At 42.4% G+C, this 13031-nt stretch overlaps 1 protein-coding gene across 2 annotated transcripts in view; it reads right to left on the bottom strand.

Annotated features, from left to right (window-relative positions):
- Positions 1–11078, bottom strand: part of NFE2 (nuclear factor, erythroid 2) — a 64409-nt gene extending 53331 nt beyond the window's left edge. For both annotated transcript variants that reach the window (XM_077483792.1, XM_077483790.1), the window contains exon 1: positions 10528–11078. The gene's annotated coding sequence lies outside the window, so the exon portion shown is untranslated. The remainder of the gene's footprint in view (positions 1–10527) is intronic.
- Positions 11079–13031: the final 1953 nt, after the last annotated feature.

Genomic DNA, 13031 nt, shown 5'->3' with positions numbered 1-13031 from the left:
GTCACTGTCGGGGAAGGGGTTAACACTAGGGGGCAATCAAGGGGTTAACTGTGTTCCCTCGTGTGTGTTCTAACTGTAGGGGGATGGGACTGACTAGAGGAGATGGCAGAATGTTGTTCCTAGCTAGTAGGAACACACAATCTGTCTCTCCTCTCCTCACAGAACAGGGATTTGTGTGTTTACACACACTTGTCCCTGTTTTTGGCTCTTGTGGCCGCGATCGCTCGTGGCCGGTGGTCATCGCGTCCGCCAGCCACAGGCATCAACACCCCCGCAGTGCTATCCCTGCTTAAAGAGGTGACGTACAGCTATGACGGTTCGTGAGAATGTGCCGACCTGCCGCAGTATAATGGCGGCGGCTGGTTGGCAAGCGGTTAAAGAAAACGAATGCAGCCACCACATTTAAAGACTGGTAAATTGCAATACATCATATTTTTAAGGGGTTTAGATATGCTTTAAAACTTTGGATTTTTTTTGCATAGTTACATTGGTCCAGCTTGGACTAATGTAAGTATAGATATCACATACTTGAGGGATTCCTGTGAAAGCTGCAATTCACTTTAGTAGTTGTCATTGCTACAGTGATAGAAATCTTCCAAGTTCAGAGCCACAAAAGGTGTTCTCTAATTGGACAAGGTGGAGATCCTTTCCAACTTGCCCAATTAGAGAATGCCTTGTATTAATTGAAAAAAAAAATTAGAAGACATTCTGTGCATTTTTTAATTATATTTTCCCAATAAAGTTTTTTGAATCAGAAAGGGAGGCATATTATCTAATTTGAAGGATTATACAGTCTATCCTTAGCAATCACCGATTTTCGTAGATTGGGCTCTTTGGTCTACAACAAAATGGCATTTTTACCACTTCCTGTATACTGGATATAAATGGATGTGTGTAACATCCAATCCAGTTTCCTGATGAAGTCACGAGGTGTGCGGCGTGGCGTAACATGTAGGACGTAAAACCGGAAGTAAACACCACGAGCCGGAAGTCTTTACAACGGGCCGGAACTAACGTAAGAAGTGGCGTGGAACGTCGATGTACTCTGAGTTTGGCCTATTTTTAGCTACTTACATGTAAGCAGCCATTTTTATAAATAAAATTTATGTTATTTGGGTAATGCACTATTGGGGACCCATTTATTTTACATGTGGATACTATGGAGCCTAAGCTGATATTCATCTCCCATACCTAACCTTTATTGCCGAATTGATTGACCTACATATACGGAAGTGGGGACAGGATCGGTGTAATCTATTAGAGTGCTTTTCCCAAACCCATGAGGTAAAGGCACTGAGAGCACTTTATTGGATTCACAACGCACCCCGAATCACTGCAATTGGGAGTGAATTGACACAAGATTTTTGATTTTTTGGCACAGAATTTGTTTGCACTTTATAAGATTTGCATTTTGCACATATTTATTTGTCATCACTTTATCTTTGCCTGCAGTGGAGTGCACTTTATGAACTCACCTTACCACTGGACTATAATGGATGCATTTTCATTAACAGTAGGAGTGCACTTTATATATTGGACTATTTGATGCACTTTATTGTTAATGCACTTTATTTATTGAGCACGTCCAAATTAATGTTTTTTTGATGCACATATGGTAAATTATTATCGTTATATTTTGTGTGGTAAACAGATCACAAAGGTTATGCGCTAAGTCACGTACATTTATGTATATTACTATTCTGTGCATGGTGGCAGTGCTGAGTGAGAAATCCCTTGTGGTTATTATAGAGAAGGGCAGCTTCTTGGCACTGAAACCAGAAGACTGCTGCTATCACTGTAGTGGCGGCTACTACTACAGTGATTTGCAACTTTCACAGGAATTGCTCAAGTATGAAATGAGCATACTTATATTGGTCCAAGGTGAATCAATGCAACTACACAAATTCATACCCAGTTTCACCTGGAACTGGTATGTTATATTGGGACATTTGGTGTTGTTTGATATTTAAAGTGTTACTATACCCACAACAGTAAACACAGTCTGTATATGCAGTAAAGCATGCTTGTTATACTCACTGTGTAACCTAAATGGTTAATCATCTGCATCGTCTAAAAAGGCTGCCTGATCCTGTCTTCTCTGATCCTTCCCTTTTTCCACTGTCCATAATACATATCCTGATAGAACAGAGCCTTTGGAGTCACTCTGCATATGCTCAGTTTGGTGTGTATTGCTAGAGAGTGCATTTGATCAGCACAGGGCCAATTAGCACTCTCCAGACAGAGGGTCAGGGGTCCTGCAGCCTCAATGGACAGTCAGCGTAGAATGAAAACTCCTCCCACAAGCTTTAACCAGATGTCACAAGACTGCTATATAGCGTCAATGAGAAAAGGTATTTAGCAGTTTATATTTACTAAAATAATTGCATTTCCATGTTCTGTGTACTGTGAATGACCAGATAAAGCGAATGCAGGGTCCTGGGTTTAGTAACACTTTAAGTGCAAAGACTAATGTGTTCAGTAACATAATCTAAACTGAGAAATCAGTTCTTAGCAGTCACGTTATTTTATATTGCTGAAATTGGATTTCCTATTGGCTTCTATGAATTACCGCACAACACTGTTTCATTTATTAACTAAGCACAAAAGCCTAAACAGATGTGCCCAGTAGTGGCAATGCAGGTTTTTCAGTTATTGCATAACTGGCTCAGAACATTGTGACACAGAGGACTTGGCTAATGATACTGTATTTGTACACGTTCTTAAGAAAAGGAAATTATAGCTGTGTATGTGTGTGTGTGTGTGTGTGTGTGTGTGTGTGTGTTTGGGGGTGCTTATCGCTACCTAGTTCACTAGGATACAAATAGGAAATGTACAGTAACTCTTCTTAGCAATTTTTTAGTATATGTGTGATAAATCCACTTAGTGTTATTATACATTTTATCAACATAAAATTCATTTAAAAAAAACATTTATATACTTTGAAATTATCTGTTACACGGGGCAGCCTGTTTGATTTAACTCACTGCTGATGAAAAACAATATGTACACAACAGTAAGGATTGTTGACAAAATACCTGGACTGCTTAGGCTGGAAGTTGTGAAAGACAATTTTTTTACTCGAAATAATGTGACTTGGCAATGTAAACACATGCCCTATTGATTTGTATTAAATGCAAACTATAAAGATTGCTTAATTTTCATTTCTATAGATGATAAATAAATGTATGCTATGATTCAATTACATAATACAAAAATATGTATGACATGCTCTAAGAATATTCAAGGAAACCTGTAGTGAAGGAAAAGCAGAGGCCTTCTTTTAAAGATATCAGTTGTTGGAAAGTTGATAACTGCAGACCCCAGCAAAGTGTGGGTTCATTTAAGGATGGGCACATCATTCTTGCTGAAGCATCCATCTACAGTATGACCATTTTGGATGCTGGAAGGCGAATTGGATCCTGTCTAAATTGGCCCTAGTATGTATGAATGTGAGCTAGGGACCTTAGACTGTAAGCTCCTTGAGGGCAGGGACTGATGTGAATTTACGATATAGATGTGTAAAGCGCTGCGTAAATTGACGGCGCTATATACAGTGCTTTGAAAAAAATATTCATACCCCTTTTCCACATTTTCCACATTTTGTTCATGTTACAACCAAAAATGTAAATGTATTTTATTGGGATTTTATGTTATAGACCAACACAAAGTGACACATAATTGTGAAGTGGAAGGAAAATTATAAATGGTTTTAATTTTTTTTTTTTTTATATAAATATCTCAACAGTGTGGTATGAATTTATATTCAGCCCCCTTTACTCTGATAAATCCAGTGGAACCAATTGCCTAAGAAATCTCCTAATTGGTAAATAGTCCAACTGTGTGTAATTTAATCTCATGTAAATACAGCTGTTCTGTGAAGTTTGTTAGAGAACCTCAATGAACAAACAGCATCATGAAGGTCAGGGAACACACCAGACAGGCCAGGGATAAAGTTGTGGAGAAATTTAAAGCAGGGTTAGGTTATAAAAAAATATCCTAAGCTTTGAACACGCAGCACGGTTCAGTCCATCATCCAAAAATGGAAAGAGTATGGCACAAAAGCATACCTACCAAGACATGGCTGTCCACCAAAACTGACAGGCCGGGCAAGGAGAGCATTAATCAGAGAAGCAGCCAAGAGGCCCATGGTAACGCTAGAGGAGCTGCAGAGATCCGCAGCTCAGATTGGAGAATCCGTCCACAGGACAACTATTAGTCGTACACTCCACAAATATGGCCTTTATGGAAGAGTGGCAAGAAGAAAGTCATTGTTGAAAGAGAGCCTTTTGCAGTTTGCGAGGGGCCATGTGGGGGACACAGCAAACATGTGGAAGAAGGTGCTCCGGTCAGACGAGACCAAAATTTAACTTTTTGGCCTAAAAGCAAAACACTATGTGTGGCGGAAAACTAACATTGCACATCACTCTGAACACACTACCCTCACCATGAAACATGGTGGTGGCAGCACGTGTTGTGGGATGCTTTTCTTCAGCAGGGACAGGGAAGCTGGTAAGAGTTGATCGGCAAATGGATGGAGCCAAATACAGGGCAATCTTATGCCGCGTACACGCGACTGATATTTTCCATGGACTAGGTCCGACGGTCTTCCCGAGGGACTTTTGGCGGAAGTCCGACGGACTTTCTGAACAAAACGGACTTGGCCACATGCGAGCGGACTAAGTCCATTCGAAAGTCAGATTGTTTTCAACGTGATGACTTAAACGGGACTAAACAAGGAAGTTTAATAGCTAGTAGCCAATAGATACCCTTGCGTCGTATTTGGTCCGTCGGACTAGCACACAGATGAACACTTTTCACGCTTTTTAGTCCGTGGGATAGATTTGAAACCTGTTTTATTTCTAGGTCCGCTGGACTTTTGGGGGAAAAAAAGTCCGCTGGAGCCCCCACATACGATCTAATTGTCCGAAGGATTCCGGTCCGCTGGGCCAAGTCTGCCAGAAAGTCTGATCGTGTGTACGCGGCATTAGAAGAAAACCTATTATGCCGCGTACACACGAGCGGACTTTTCAACATCCAAAGTCCGAAGGACCGAGTCCGTCAGACTATCTGATCGTGTGTGGGCTGCAACGGACTTTTGATTCACCAAAGTCTGACGGACTTTAGAAATGAAGCATGCTTCAAATTTTCCCGACGGAACTCCGCCGGACCCGGTCCCCTTCGAAAAATCCGCTCGTGTGTATGCTACTCCGACGGACTAAAACCGACGCTAGGGCAGCTATTGGCTACTGGCTATGAACTTCCTTATTCGAGTCGGGTCTTACGTCATCACGTTCGAATCCGTCGGAGTTTAGTGTGATCGTGTGTGGCCAAGTCCGTTCGGCCGAAAAGTCTGTCAGAACTCAGTCGGAACTCCGGCGGAACTCCTTTGGAAGTCTGTCGGACATAAGTCCTCTCGTGTGTACGGGGCTTTAGAGTCTGCAAAAGACTTGAGCCAGAGCTACAATGGAGTGGTTTAGATCACAGCATATTTATGTGTTAGAATTGCCCAGTCGAAGTCCAGACCTAAATCAAATTGAGAATCTGTTACAGGATTTGAAAATTGCTGTTCACAGACACTCTCCATCCAATCTGACAGAGCCTGAGCTATTTTGCAAAGAAGATGTGCAAAGCTGATAGAGAAATACCCAAAAAGTATTGAATACAAATTCCCCCCACACTTTTCACATATTTATTTGTAAAAAAAAATTGAAAACCATTTATCATTTTCCTTCCACTTCACAATTATGTGCCATTTTGTGTTGGTCTATCACATAAAGTCCCAATAAAATACATTTAAGTTTTTGGTTGTAACATGACAAAATGTGGAAAACTTCCAGGGGTATGAATACTTATTCAAGGCGCTGTAAGTACCTGTAATAAATAAATATGTTCTGTTGCCTCTGTGGTTGCTGTCTTGAGGGGCCCGTCACCCGGCTGCCCCCCAGTGACCGGCAGCACTAGCAGCATGCCGCTACGCTGTTTTCTTCCAGAGGGAGCACGGAGAACATAGCTCAGGGGAGACCTACAGCTTCCTTTGCTTGGCCGACGGGTGGGCAGAGAATCGGTTGTCACGTGACCAGTGGGAACGAGTGCGGCACACTCAAACTGAATCCAGAAGACAAAGTTGAATGGAGCGGGTAGTGTGTACACAGGGGACGGACAGCAATCAGTCACTGACTGTTTTTGAGTTTAGTTGGTTGGTGGCACGTTTGCAGTGAAGAGGAAAGGGGGTCTGCGGGAGCTTTTGTGGATGGGCGGCCTGCCATTGAATGAAGGTACTTGCTGCTGCATAATTCCTATAATGCTGAGCAGACATTCCTGCAGACTGGGGTTACGGGGATGCTGAGGGGCTACATGTGTGGATGTGGTCCTCCAGTGCTGCCAGCCTGTCTGTGACTGTCTCTTTGCTCTATTGGGCCATCTCTTTGCTGCATGGGGACTGTCTCTTTTCTCTATTGGGCCATCTCTTTGCTGCATGGGGACTGTCTCTTTGCTGCATTGGATGCTGAATGGGGACTGTCTCTTTGCTGCATGGAGACTGTCTCTTTGCTGTATGGGGACATCTCTTTGCTGGATGGGGAGGTCTCTTTGCTGGATGGGGAGGTCTCTTTGCTGGATGGGGAGGTCTCTTTGCTGGATAGGGATATCTCTTTGCTGGTTGAGACTGTCTCTTTGCTATATGGGGGTCATCTCTTTGCCAGATGGGGCTATCTCTTTGCTGGATTGGGGCTGTTTCTTTGCTGAATTATATGGGAATGTCTCTTTGCTGAATATATGGGGAATGTCTCTGCTGGATTAGGCCATCTCTTAGGTGGCTTGGAATGAAATGGGCATGTAAAGAAAGAAGTCGAGGGAATGAAATTGGTATGTAAAGGAAGGGTGGAAATGTTACCCCTCCCCCCTCTATTACATGCCCACTGCATGTAAAGGAAGGAGAGGTAAAATGGACATGTACATTTCACTCCACCCACTCCTTCCTTCACATGGCCATTTCATCCCCTCTTCCCTCCCCAATGGAACGGTATATACATATGTACAGTATATATGAGTGTATAGTTATGTTCCTTATAAATAAACCACTTCAATACAGGACTCTTTCACCCCCTTCCTGCCCAGGCCAAATTTCATCTTTCAGCGCTATCTAAATTTAAATTACAATTGCACGGTCATGCAACACTGTACTCATATGACATTGTTATAATTTTTTTTCATACAAATTTATTTTAGTGGTATTTAATCACCACTCGGTTTTTATACCTTGCTATAATAAAAAAATAAAGACCGAATATTTTTATAAATTAAAAATGTGTTTTTCTTAGTTTTTGTTATAAAATTTTGCAAATAAATAATCTTTCAAAAGTTTAGTCCAAAATGTATACTACTGCATTTCTTTGGTGAAAATAACCCAAATCAGTGTATATTATGGGCACATTTGGTGGGATGGCCAGTGGGCGGGCCCTGGGGAATGTTGGTGGTCAGGCACCAGGGGCTCAGGCCTAAAGATGTATAAGGGGCCCCAACTTTCTGATGGCTGCCCTGGGCTCAGAACTGTTACTGCCTTCCTAAACTTCTAGTTAATTCAACTTGTTTCAAACACAGCACAGGTTTACTCCTAATGCTAGTATGCATTATGCCTCTGTGTGCTTTATTCCAAAGATTTATTTTTTCATATGAAGGTCACAAAAGTTATTTAAGTAAATTAAAGAATTATTGTTACACATTACAATTAAGAACTATCTCCAGGAACCAGAGGTACACCTATTAACACTGTTAGCAACGGGAATGGAAGAGACTGGTCACAAACATTAACCTGTTAATTAGTACTTTTAACAAGGCCGCTAAGTGACCAACATAGCAAGCCACTTGCTTCAGGGAAATTTTGTGCTCCTGAGCCAGCTTTCTGTGTCCATAGACACACAGAGCGCTGCTCAGCCCAGTACCCCTCTTCTTCTCACTGACTGTAATTGACAGCAGCAGGAGCTAATGGCTCTTGACTCTAATCGCTGTTGTCTCTGAGCCAATGAGGAGGGAGCAGCTGCTCTCATGTACACTGCTGGATCGAGATCAAGCTCAGGTAAATATGGGGGGGGGGGGGAGAGAATGTCTTTAGATCCACTTTAAATGTGATTGCTGAATTCATTTTCTTTTTTGTTTTTTTTTTCTTTTTCCCCTTGGGTGATTTGGCCAGTAAGTATGTTTTTTTCAACTTTCTTTAACAGACCGAGCTGTCCTAATAAATTAGCAGTTAGAGGGTTGAGACAAACCATTTACCACTTACAGGCAGGGCCGGATTAACATAGGGGCTATTGGAGCTGCAGCTCCAGGCCTCTTTCTCAAGATAGGCCCATTTGCCCCAAAAAAAAAAAAATCCCCCCCAAAAAAAAAAAATCCCCCAAAAATAATAATAAAAAAGATCGACTTTGAGGATTGTAGCTCGGTGATCAGGAGTCACAGAGACCCCACATTATGAATTTAGCCATGTATGGTTTAAATCACATTACATTCGCACCAAAAAGGAGCAGGACCCTTTTTTTGTCCGCACTGGAATCAGATTCCATGGGTGTTCAGACCCAATGCGATCTGATTCCATCCAATTTCACAGTTCGCACTGTGTTCTGCGAACCCATTTGGGAGTGTCAATAACTTTATATTGACACAAACAGAGGTTCACAGAGAGCAGTGTGAACTGCCTGCGATTCAGATGCGATGAGGAAACCTGCAAAGGAATCACTGTGGTTCCCGTATCACACCAGTGTGAACCTTGCCTAAAGCCTCGTACACACCACTAGCTGGGTTGACTGAAAAAAAAACAGACAGTTCAGGTCGGAGCCGCCGTACTAACAATCTGATGTTAATACGGCGATCTCCTCTGCTGTTCTATTATGCCCCCTTCCAGAACACTCTAGGTAGCGCTCTCAGCCATTAGCTGTGAGCGCTGATCAGGAGCTGATCAGCAGACCTTATTTCATCATGACCCTTTGACCAGAAGACATCCCCGGATGCCATACACACGGGCCAAATGTCTGCCAGTTTTTATTAAACTGCCCGATGCTGCCCGGCATTCATCCCGCGTGTACTAGGCTTACGACAGAGTGTTACTGGCCAGATCACCAACTAAGAATAAATTTAAAATAAATAAAAGACAAAGGCAACCACCACATATAAGGATTGGTAAGCGGCAATATAATACATTTTTGTTTTTGGGTTTAGATACGTTTAAGCTTGGATTAACAGATAGACTAAATTAAGTATTTTGCCATACTAGTCTGCGTAATTTAAAATCTCCACAGACAGGAGATAATTCTCACAAGATCTGGCTGATTTTAGCCAGATAGCGGTAAGATCATATCTTTGGGTACTAGAAGACACTTCCAATTGAGGAAACAAACAATCATCATGGTTGTATTGTTTGGTCACCGGCTACTGTTTCCTTATAGGAAACCTGCCATGAAAATTACTATGTAGGCTGTCAAAATGCTGATCCCTCTTGAGTATACTAGTTGCCTGAGATCTTATGCTGAAACTTTGGCCTTAATATATTTGCCGCTGATCTGAAACAAGAATTAAGCTAAAATGGTTGATTTACTAAAAGCAATTAAGGATTTTCACTTTGCAACTTTACCTCTGCTCATTGAATGAGGTGAAGCTCTGCGGACTTCTGACATCCAGTTGTGTGCAAGAAATTATTTTTTTTTTCCTTGCACACGCTTGGGTATTCCTAGCAAACTCATTCACTTAGCTAAGGAAAAATTCCCTTGCAAAGAAAACAGCTTATTTGCCTTTACTAAACGAATCCCTAATAATTCTTAATAACTCTGAATTTAATCTATTGCTAAAATAATCCAAGTCTTTGAGAATTAGTAGAGGCACACACATGCAGGCAGCTAGTGTTTTCATACAGCAGCCAGGAATGGCAATCCACAGGTATAAATGTACTTTAACTAATGCCCCGTACACACAATCAGAAATTCCGCCAGCAAAAGTCCGCTGTGAGCTTTTGGTTGGAAATTCCGACCGCGTGTAGGCTTCATCGGACTTTTGCTGGCGGAACTCCCGCCAGCAAAAGATTGAGAGCAGGTTCTCAATTTTTCGGTCGTAAAAAGTTCCGATCGGAAATTTCGATCGTCTGTACCAATTCCAACACCCAAAAATTCCTATGCATGCTCATAAACAATTTGGCGCATGCTCTGAAGCATTGAACTTAATTTTCTTGGCTCGTCGTAGTGTTGTACGTCACCGCATTCTTGGCGGTCGAAAGTCCCGAGAACTTTTGTGTGACCGTGTGTATGCAAGCTAAGCTTGAGCGGAATTCCGTCTGAAAAACCATCCAAGTTTTTTCCACCGGAAAATCCGCTCGTGTGTAAGGGGCATAAGGCTGTGGTTCTGTCCAAACTCTCTCCTCCATGTACATTAACGTGAACACATGGAGGTTCTAAGTCATTAAGACGATTGCTCAGTGGTCAGAATATCCAACTCCCATCTCATGGGTACAGTCAACTTTAAAGTTGTTTCATAGAATTATCTTACCTAGGTGGTGCAATGGTCAATTCCAAATTGACGGAATCCAGACGTATTCACACTGAAGTGTATCCTTCTTTGTAGGTAGAGGCACAGGGTGATCAGCTGTCTTGGTTAAATACTGCTTACAAACTGTAATAGGTTTCCTTTGTAGAATTGCCATGTATAATTGTTACCTTGTTAATATAAAATGCAATGTTCATTGTCTGCATCTCCTCTTCTTATTCTTGTTTTTTTTTTTAATAATTGACCTTTTTTGACTTTGTATCAGACTTTCATTCTTCTGTGTCTTGATCCCTTTTTGTATTTACTATTACATTCTTCTTATTCTTTTCTTCTTAAAAAAATTGCCTTTTTTACCGTCTATCAGTCTTTCTTTCCGTTCATCCAGATATGTCAAATTTATAGTTCAGTATCCATAGCTTTCCCCTCCATTGATCGATTCTTTCCTTACCTTTCTGTACCCAACATGACAAAGTTAGGGACATATCAGTACAAGTGTTTCTTGCACATAGTTCTATATCAGCTATTGCTGGTTGTATTAGGATGTAAAACCACAAACTTGAGACAGGGGCATCCTCTCCCCACCCTTAGCTCTCCCCACCCTCCTGATCACAGTTCCCTCCTCCATAGGCACTGATGTCCATGAGTAAAGATTAGGGACAGTTGTTTAAGCGAGATAAAAATAAACAAGTTACATGTTTGTGTGCTTTTCAGAATCAGTATAGAAAAGTTTCAAAGTTGTAGATATATTTTAGCTGCTAAGACTGCTATAGTATTTAAAGGAAAGCAAAGTCTACCATCTAATTATTTATTTAGTTTTACTCTGAGTTATAAAAAGGAAATGTACATTAGTCAGTAAAATTATTTAATATTTGTGGGGTATGACATTGCAGGAACAATGTGCTAGTCCCCAATCAGGTGCAGGAAAAGGACTATCCAAACAGTCCTGGGTCAGAACTAGACTGGCAGGTGAACTATCATCGGGTAAAACTAAGCATGGTAGGGACAAAATACAGTATCAGAAAAGTTGAACAAATTAGTCAACTAACAAGCCAGAGGTCAGGTGTAAGAGGTCAACCAGACAGGCATTCAATCCAAACTGGAAAACAAAAAATAAAATGTATTTGTGCCAAAGTTGTGATGCACGTAATTTTCACAGATATTGGGTCAAGGAAAGTTGTCAATATAAATTTACGGAAGAAAGTTCACCTTTGCAGACAAGACTGAATTCACAATGGGCGTCATATTCTGGTGTCTGATTATCCTGCCACAGGCAGTCTCCTATAACCAATAACTTATTTGTTCCTCTTCAACAGATCATGTGACGTGTAGGAACCAAAATGTATTAGTGACAGCAGACAGCGGCAATGTCACCAAATGGCAGCTTTGCTCTGGGGTACTGTAGACTCTTTGGGATAAGCCAAAATGGTGGCAATACCTGATACATGTGCAGTAGTGACAGGAAGGTAATAACACTGTGTTGCTAGTTCATATGCGTAGTAGCATCGATCTTTAGGCCTCATTCACATGGACGTACTACAGGGGGGTCCACAGTGGCAGCATGGACACAGCTTTTGCTCACAATTTGTATGCAGGTGCACAGCTCCGGAAGAAGAAAGTGTGTGTTTGAGACTGTGCACCCACACCCGCATGGATGTCAAAATTGGGAGCATCAGCAGTGCCCTGGCAGCCTGTCATGTACCTGGTTATTGAGCCTGACATGAATAGGAAGGCCTCTCTTACAGCTCTGGTTCAGGAACCACTGGGAGTGGAACAGTGGCTGCGGGAGCACAGCGAGATATGAGTGCCTGTAATGGACCAGTAGCCTGTGCTGGTAGTAGCCGATGCTTCACTGGGAAGAAGCCAAAAGACAGCTGACAGCAGACGGATGCAACAGACAAAGGGCTGGCTGGTAGCAGACTAGCGGGTGCTTGGTTGGCTAGCGACAGTCTGCAGATGTTTGGCAAGCAAGCAGGGACCAGATGTGAGCATACTGGACGGGGGGTGCTATAGCAGGCTGGATGAACAGGATGCAGGGTCAGGCACGCCAGGTCAGTAATAGACAGTCAGATGAGGCATAAACAGCAGGCAGAAGAGTAGTTAGGTCACCGGCCAAGGTCTGTAATGGTGAAGCAGATTCCAGGGACGAGCTGAGGTCAGAGCATGTAGCATACAAGTGTGGTCAGTGGCAAGCCAGGTCAGGATCAGAGGTCAAGCACAGGAACAGGCAATGAAGAATACAGAACACTGTAGAGCAAACAGCAATGAGCCAGTGCTGCGGCCCTGTTTAAATAGCTCGTCTGTCACCTGTATTGGTGACAGGCGTGCGCCTGGGCATGCACACGTGTATGAACCTCTGCCCAGCCAGTTGCCGGATTGCGTATGCGCACACCTGGAAACATTGTATGTGCTATAGGCAAGCCTTCCCTGACTCAGCCGCTGCATCCCAATTGACATGAATGGGAGTGCCAGAGTGAGCATGCATGAAACACCTGTACATCCCTATGTGG

The sequence above is a fragment of the Lithobates pipiens genome, unplaced genomic scaffold (assembly GCF_037356315.1).
Source record: "Lithobates pipiens isolate NorthernLeopardFrog02 unplaced genomic scaffold, aLitPip1_a1.2 Scaffold_16, whole genome shotgun sequence".
NCBI lineage: Eukaryota > Metazoa > Chordata > Amphibia > Anura > Ranidae > Lithobates > Lithobates pipiens.
Note: the sequence above shows the minus strand (reverse complement) of the source record. Positions and strands in the feature narration are given on the sequence as shown.